This window comes from Ceratina calcarata, unplaced genomic scaffold, assembly GCF_001652005.2.
Source record: "Ceratina calcarata isolate Rehan_Ccalc_2016 unplaced genomic scaffold, ASM165200v1 scaffold405.2, whole genome shotgun sequence".
Classification (NCBI taxonomy): domain Eukaryota; kingdom Metazoa; phylum Arthropoda; class Insecta; order Hymenoptera; family Apidae; genus Ceratina; species Ceratina calcarata.
In genome coordinates, this window is record NW_017163970.1 from 370,900 (window position 1) to 378,316 (window position 7,417).

At 42.6% G+C, this 7,417-nt stretch overlaps 1 protein-coding gene across 1 annotated transcript in view; it reads left to right on the forward strand.

The window, feature by feature from the left end:
* The window catches only part of LOC108626508 (discoidin domain-containing receptor 2), an 86,973-nt gene that overhangs the window by 11,999 nt on the left and 67,557 nt on the right, over nucleotides 1-7,417 (forward strand). The gene's annotated exons all lie outside the window — the stretch shown is intronic.

A 7,417-nucleotide genomic window follows, 5' to 3' on the forward strand; every position in this document is an offset into this window, starting at 1 on the left:
TACTTCACTTGGGAAAAAATAATTTATGCATTATTATTTGTAAATTTGCCCAAAAGCAGTCAAAATGACTTCTAGCGTTAAACATAAAATGCACACAATGCAATCTAGTGTTAAACATAATAAACTGAAATTAATATCGAGAGCGTCAAGTCTCAGGAAGGCCGATAAGTTGCGCTGAATTATATTACATCTGGGTAACTATAAAAGTTTGGAAGCGTGCAATGAACACGGGATACGTATAACGGGCGCAGAGAAATTGTACATGCGCGCAGCACCGCGCGGAACGTGATTTTGTTTCTTGTTGATGTTTGCTCAGCGCTGCGTGCTGTTTCCTCTGCCACGGAAGATTAGTCGATGTTATGCTAATGACTGTTTGCGACGCAAAATTCAAGCTCGTCGCTGCCGCGATGGAAACTGTCCATTTCTGGTAGCAACACGGCTGAATAGAAAATATGATAACTCTCGTGTTCCGCGCTTTCCTCTGCGAACGAGTTAAACCGACTGCGACAAGCAGCTAACGTACTTTTTACATAATCACGGTCGAGCGTAAAATGCAAGAGAAGTCGGTAACAACCTGTTCATCAATTTTAACAAAACATGATTTTCACGTGAATTCATTCTAAGCTGGAGATCGTTAATTTATCTTGATAAATTGAAATATATTTCTGCCTTAATAAAAAAGAAAATTATTAACTGAAGAATAATTTTGAATAACATTTATTTTTGTCTGAGTCTGTACATGGCGTTGATAGGAATATCGTTCCATTTCTGGATTGTGTTTGATCTGTGGGGATCTAGGGGGGGGATCGAACAGGATGCTCCTTCAATCCGTAAACCGGCGCCGGTGTACGCGAGAAAAGAAGGAGATAAGGTGATGCGGTATTATAAATGTATAAGCCGGTGCTTTTTCATCCCGTTTATCGTCCTTAACGGTGGACTTTGAGAAAGGATCGAGCGACGCTAAGGTTGATGTCACCCGGAAACTCAAAGGGCTGGAGGGCCCGTGACGGCAGGATAAATCGCGCTATTTCTTTCTAACGGATTCAGGAGCTGGCTCTAATTCGGGTACGACCCCTCGTGTAGCATAAATCTGGTGTAAATTGAAGTGCTTCCGATGATATTTCATGAGAAGCCGCACGCTTTTCTTCTTATAAAGATTATAGAATTTTGTCAGTATTTAATGCATCGTTTAATCATTCAAAGCTCATTTCTTTATTATATAAATAGCAATAGCAATTTATCAAGTTTCTATTTCCATCTGGGTTAACGACAGCACGTATTGACAGCACTATTTCAAAATTCTCTCGTTGGCCCATTTCGAAATGGCTTGAAAAGCATAGCGATTTTTGGATGACGCGAATGATTGACGTCTTACAAATTCGAAGACGATTTATAGAAAGGGCATTCGCAGCGGAAGAGAAAGACAGAGGAAGGGCGAATGTATTGGAATGAGTAAAAAGTAGAAACGGCTCTATTTATTGACAAGTGCGCTGATATCGCGATCCACGGATTGCTCCGAAATGGAGAAAGGATCAATCCGCGCCGTTCTATCGAACATCGCTGTCATTCACTATAAACTTTAATATCGACGAATTCCGGTGCTTTTTTCACCCAGCCTCCAGGTCAAACCGCGTTTTCCGATTTAACTCACAGACTGCTGCTAAAAAGAAATCAGATCGTTTATTTAACAGAATTATAAGCATTAATATTTAAATTTTCTTGTGCTTGAAGGAAAAACTTGCAAGTTTTATCATACAAATATAACAAGAGCTTTTTATAAAAAATGAAGTGAGAAATTATAATCCATGGACAACTGAGCCAACGTCGTACTTGCTGATAGCAACGAACACTACCGTCGCTATCTTGTTATTTTGCTAAATGCTAAATCATGGACGTTGGGAATTTAAAATTTCCGCATGAAAACAGAGGCACGGTTCGCGCACGGAGCGGGAATTTTCACGGATCATTTGGCTGATGGCATATTCGGCGGCGGCATTCCCGGCATATTCGATAACCGTCCCGCAAGCTTCGCGAGCTGCGGCATCACCAACGAACCGGGAGGACAGGTGCGCGCGCGAGCGTGAAAGAACGCGAGCCCAACCTTCTTTGTATGTATGTATGTATGTATGTATGTATGTATGTATGTATGTACGTGTGCTCTTCCATTGCCACGCTATAACCCTCCGCTTCCCTATAAATCTGTGTCCCCGCGCTTCCGCACTCGGTCGTCGTTCACCTCCTCCTCCTCCGCCTGTGATAGTCCATCGAAAATATTCGATCGACCGAGCAAACTGCGAAGACCCGTTGACCTGCGAAACAAGTCGTGCGAGTGAGATTGGAAAAGTTAAGAACACCTCTATAATGGGAATCTGCTTTCAGCTTCGTTCTTTATGAAAAAATTGCATCGCGTGTTCTGTGATCGGAATCAATTATTTACGTTCTAATCTCCGTAGGAACGATCGGAAAATTAAGCCAACGCTTTACCGCCCGATATAATCCTCTTAATCCAGTTTGCATCCGGCTATAAATTTATTTATTTGTGTCTAAGCCTTTGAAGTACCGTCGTAAGCATCCTGTTACAATCTGACCAAACTATTGGAATAATCTGTATATTTGTGCTATATAAATATTAATTCGTTCTCGTATTTACATAGCCTTTGTTCAAAGGAACTGTGTCAAGTGGAAGTGACAGACCTACGAAGAAACGTTAATTGCATCCTGTTAATATTCTTTCGAACTGCTCGCCAACAAACTGTTATTATCCCCAGATGAGATTAATTGATTACGATCTTAACTACGACTTATCTCAGTTCGAAATGCTCGTAAACTGTCCTTTGACAATATTTATGCCAACTATGGAACACAGCCACCGTTCAGTGAATATTAAGCTCTAAATCCGGGCGAGTATTTATAAGTCCCATCGAGGGGGAGCATTAAAAGATTAAATTACCTCTCTCCGAAAACTCCAATATCGAACCGTTTTGTTCTCAATCTCGTTCTGGCAATCCGTTAAATCTCCCCCGCGGTTCTTGTCCGTTCCGTTCCAACGAATATTGTTTAAACACGGTTTTCGTTTCCGCGGGGCTTGTTAGCTGAAAACTCGTATTTTTCAGTGTCACACACGCGGTTCTTCATCTTCTCGAGCGCGCCGCGTAACGTAATAGTCGGTCGTTACACGTCTAATTAGCGAGAGCGTTAGTCCCCGTTTAATTTTCCTCGGGCGAATTTATTTCAACACGGTGTGGTTCCGTCGAGATTGTCGTATCGCGGGACAAAATTTAATTGCGTTTCCTTCGTTTTCATCGGAGACCAGAAACGAAGCTTGTCGTCTCGGCGGAGCCGCACGTACGCGGGCGGATAATAAAAGAAAGCGAGTGGTACGCGGACGTGGCTCGAATATCGTTCCTGAAGTGACCCGACCGTAAATTCTTTTCACTTACACGCCGGTATCGTTCCAATACCAGGCAGGGTATATAAAATTTAGTTCTTATATACAGTTTTACGTTCAGTTCATTATTCAAGTATTGCAAATGAACAGTAGCAATTTTTTATTACACGAATGAATTCATTGTATGCATATAAAAATGTATCTACGAGGAATTGATTCCTCCACCATTTTGAAAATGTCATCATTTCCGGAAAACAAAGTCCTGTTAGTTTTAATTAATACGTCTCTTTCATTATATTTTATTGGAGGTACGTCGAGGGTTTTATTTCCATTATTTCATAAATAGAATGATACTTCTTAATTAAAACTTTTTTATATTGCATACTTTTATTCATAAATAAAACCCAATTTCATCAAGTACAAGATTACCCTTTTACTACGGAAAAAGTAAGAGGGAACGACAATCACTAAGAGTGTCGCTTTTAGGGGTACGATGGCTCATTTTCGACTAACAGAATGCAGCCGGGACGGCGCCGTGAGAGGTGGCGAAGATGGGTGCGGCGTGTGGTAACGATCGCAGGTCATTAGCAATGCTAATGCACCTTCCGACTGATGAGGGAGCGTAATGCCTCTCTGGTCGGGCGGCTCCAGTTTTCGATGCTATTTCCCTCCGCTACTTTAAAACGGCCGAATTCTAAACGTTTTCATGCCAACTATCGGCTTCCTATTAAGGATCGTGATTCTCGATCCTTTTTCGAGAAATTAGAATCTTTTCTGTAAAACAGAGACTTTAATTGTGCGTGAATATGAACTGGACGAAGAAGAACTCATTGGGAAGGGTATCCGTCGTTCTGTAACGAAAGTGAGTTCCAAATTCGTCCTGGAAACGTGACATGGGTACTTCGAGTTCAGTGAAGTTGTTACAGTACCTCGTAAAAGTTCCTGATTAAAGAGACTCGGTATGTCTCAACCATCCATGGACACGTCGATGGAATTGTACTCATTATTTAGAGTACAATTTTATCATTGTGTCATTTTATAAATGTTTTATTTATAAATTTATATTTTTTCAATTGAATTGACGAAATAGAGTCCATTATAATATTTTCGTGTATAAGGAAACAAAAGTACAGAAAATTAACTGGTGCTTGCGATATTTTCTTTGTCTACGAAAGGGAACGACTCCGGACGTTTGTTGGGTCGAATGAATTTTTCCTGTTCCGGGAAAGGACATGGCGATTGTAGAAACATCGTGTTTTCTTTGGTTATTACGAGCAAGTACGCGGAGCATCTGGCCACGCTGATGGCGCCATTAACGAAAGAAACTGTTGTAACACGGTGCTCCTCGAGGGTTGTTTGCCCCGCCATGATCCGATTACGTAAACGCGCGACGGAGCGCGTGCTGCTTCCTCGGGAAGCGATTACAATTTCCGTTGAAACGTTACGGTTAACGTTTCGCCTTTCGCGAGAACGTAAACTACTTAGGGAAGGAATTAAAGTAATTTCGGCTGATGAGGACCGAAGGTACTTCCTTCGAATGCGATCGTCCCGAGAAATCCTTTTAGAGTCGTGGGATACACGTGTATGTTTGATCTTGAACTTAACGGGACAAGATTCGCATGAAACGTGTATAGGCAAACGGCTCGTCGTCGTGTTGAGACGCAATTAATTAGCTCTGTTCTTTTCACGTTCAAGTAAACACTTCGCAATCGATGATCAACAAGTAGCGACTTTCTATTCTGTGTTCGGAAGACGTTGCCTTCGTTGACCAACCCTAATTTTCATATTAGATCAAAACTAGCTTACAGTATTCGTTCATTCACACAAGGAGCTTTTACACAGATCAGACTACTTAATACTTTATAATTTCATATACTCCCTTGTGTAGGCTTTGTCCGTTAGAGCCTAGGGCCTAGGGGAGATCGTATGCAGCGTCGTACCTGCTCTCCCCCTTTGCCCCGCGTAGGGTCGTAGGTTTTTGCAATCGCGAGGAACCGTTTCGCGACGACATATAAATACACGCGAATATAGAAGGACAGAAGAGTCGGTAATAAGTGCGCATTCAATACGTGTCAGCGAGACGAGATCCAATAAAGAAAAGGTGGATCGATCATCACCAGTGTTAATAAGTGAACTATCCTGACTCATTTTCCATAAATTATACATTTTAAGACACTTGCGTCCTACACTTGTAACATTTACTACTTATAATTTTACATTTAGCGTGACAATTTTATATACTAATATTCCTACGAATATCTCAACGTTACAGGGGGCGATTTTTGTCATCGAGCGGAGAGGGGGGCGTTGTTAGAAAATTTGGCTGTTGGCTTTGGCCAGACGCTATCGTTGCCGAAATTTTCAGCGATCTTCGCGGCGTGGCGCGGTTAATTTCCTTGTCGGTGGTAATTAGCCCGCAGGAACGACAGATAATTAGCGAGCTCGAGGCGATCGTGGGATCGCAACCCCGGTTGAAGGCGAAGGGATAACTTTATTCGCATACGAAATCCGTTGCGGAGAATTTCGGCGGCGTCGGGTTTAGGAGTAGGACAGACGAGAACCGGTTGAGAAGGATGGGGGTGGCGCGGGGCGGGCGGCGAAGCCAGGACATTGTTAACAGCATTGCTGCCTAATTAACCGCAAACGCTTTCAGTGGGTTTCGCCTGGTCTATTGTTTACATGCGGGCATGCCGTCTGTATGATAGTGCTCGACGACCGAACCAGCTGAAATATTTCCATGGAGATTCTCTCTGCCGCTTTGTGCCCTGCCGCGCCGCGCCCGGGCGTCTATCTGGCTCGGAGCGTGGATTGTACGCGATGGAAGTAACGTCCACTCGTGGGAAACATCGAAACACGGCTCGATACACTCGATCTCTCGTCCTTGAAAATCTTCTTTGTCTTCGCAAGATCGGAAAAGTTCCTTTCTATGTGATAAGCCTATTACCATTATAGGATTGTATGATTTATAACAAAACAGTTTTATATTATATAATTGAAGATCTGCCATGTATTTGCATACGTGAAATCGGACGATCGTCTATTGTCATTCTGTTTGTAAAGTCTGAATCCATGTGAAAGCAGTATTATATTTTATTTTAGATCAACGATAAATGGAAACAGAAAATTAATAATGTAATTGTTGAACCAAACGGGTGTACAGCCCGGCGCAAGCTGCCAAACTGCAACTTAAATACCTAACAAATTGCAACGAAATAATAGATTAATTACCAGCGGGAGGCCAGGATCGAAACAAAGTATCGCGAGCTGTCAGTGGCAGTGTTCGCCCGCGGCCGACCGCGCTACGAGTCAGCTTTCATTAATTTTAATTGACGAAGGGAATCCGCGCAATATCGGGGAAAAAGTTGGCTCGCCGCGACCGGTTCAAGTTAACGATTTCATTTCGCGGCGATCGCCGGGGTTAACGAGCTTTGGAAATCAAGAAAATTGTATATCGCTAAGTCGCCACCTTCGGTTCGTTTCGTAGTTTCGCGAGCGATAATAAGCCACTCTGGGCTCCCTCGCGAAAACGCTTAATTCCGAAAGCTCGTTTGCGCACCAGGTAAATAGAGCTGAAAATTAAACTCGGCCGGCTAACTTTCTTGTCGCGCGAGCCATCTCTGGCTCGTATATAACGCGATCCTGTTATCGGATGCCGGAACGGTATTTTTAGCCGGGGCACACGCGTGGAAACTCGGGTGTACGCTCCGCAGGTGTATATCCTGTATGCATTGAGGCCAGGTCTTAAAGTTGTATGAGCTGTAAGAGCTCTGCCAAAAGTTTAAGACATGTAATAAAAAGCTGTGTCCAATATTTGAAGCAATGAACTTTTAGAAAAAATTATTATTACACAGGAGTAAGGTTCATAAAATTGTTCAACCTGTTTTTCTCGATCATCATTCAACATAGAAATTGAAGACGTAAGGTCTTTTTTAATAGGCTTGCAATTGCAAAATAATCAGGGGTTTTGTGGAACACGTTGTATCTTATAAACGAGGTACAAGTAGAAGTAGTCAGGGATAAGTCAGACGG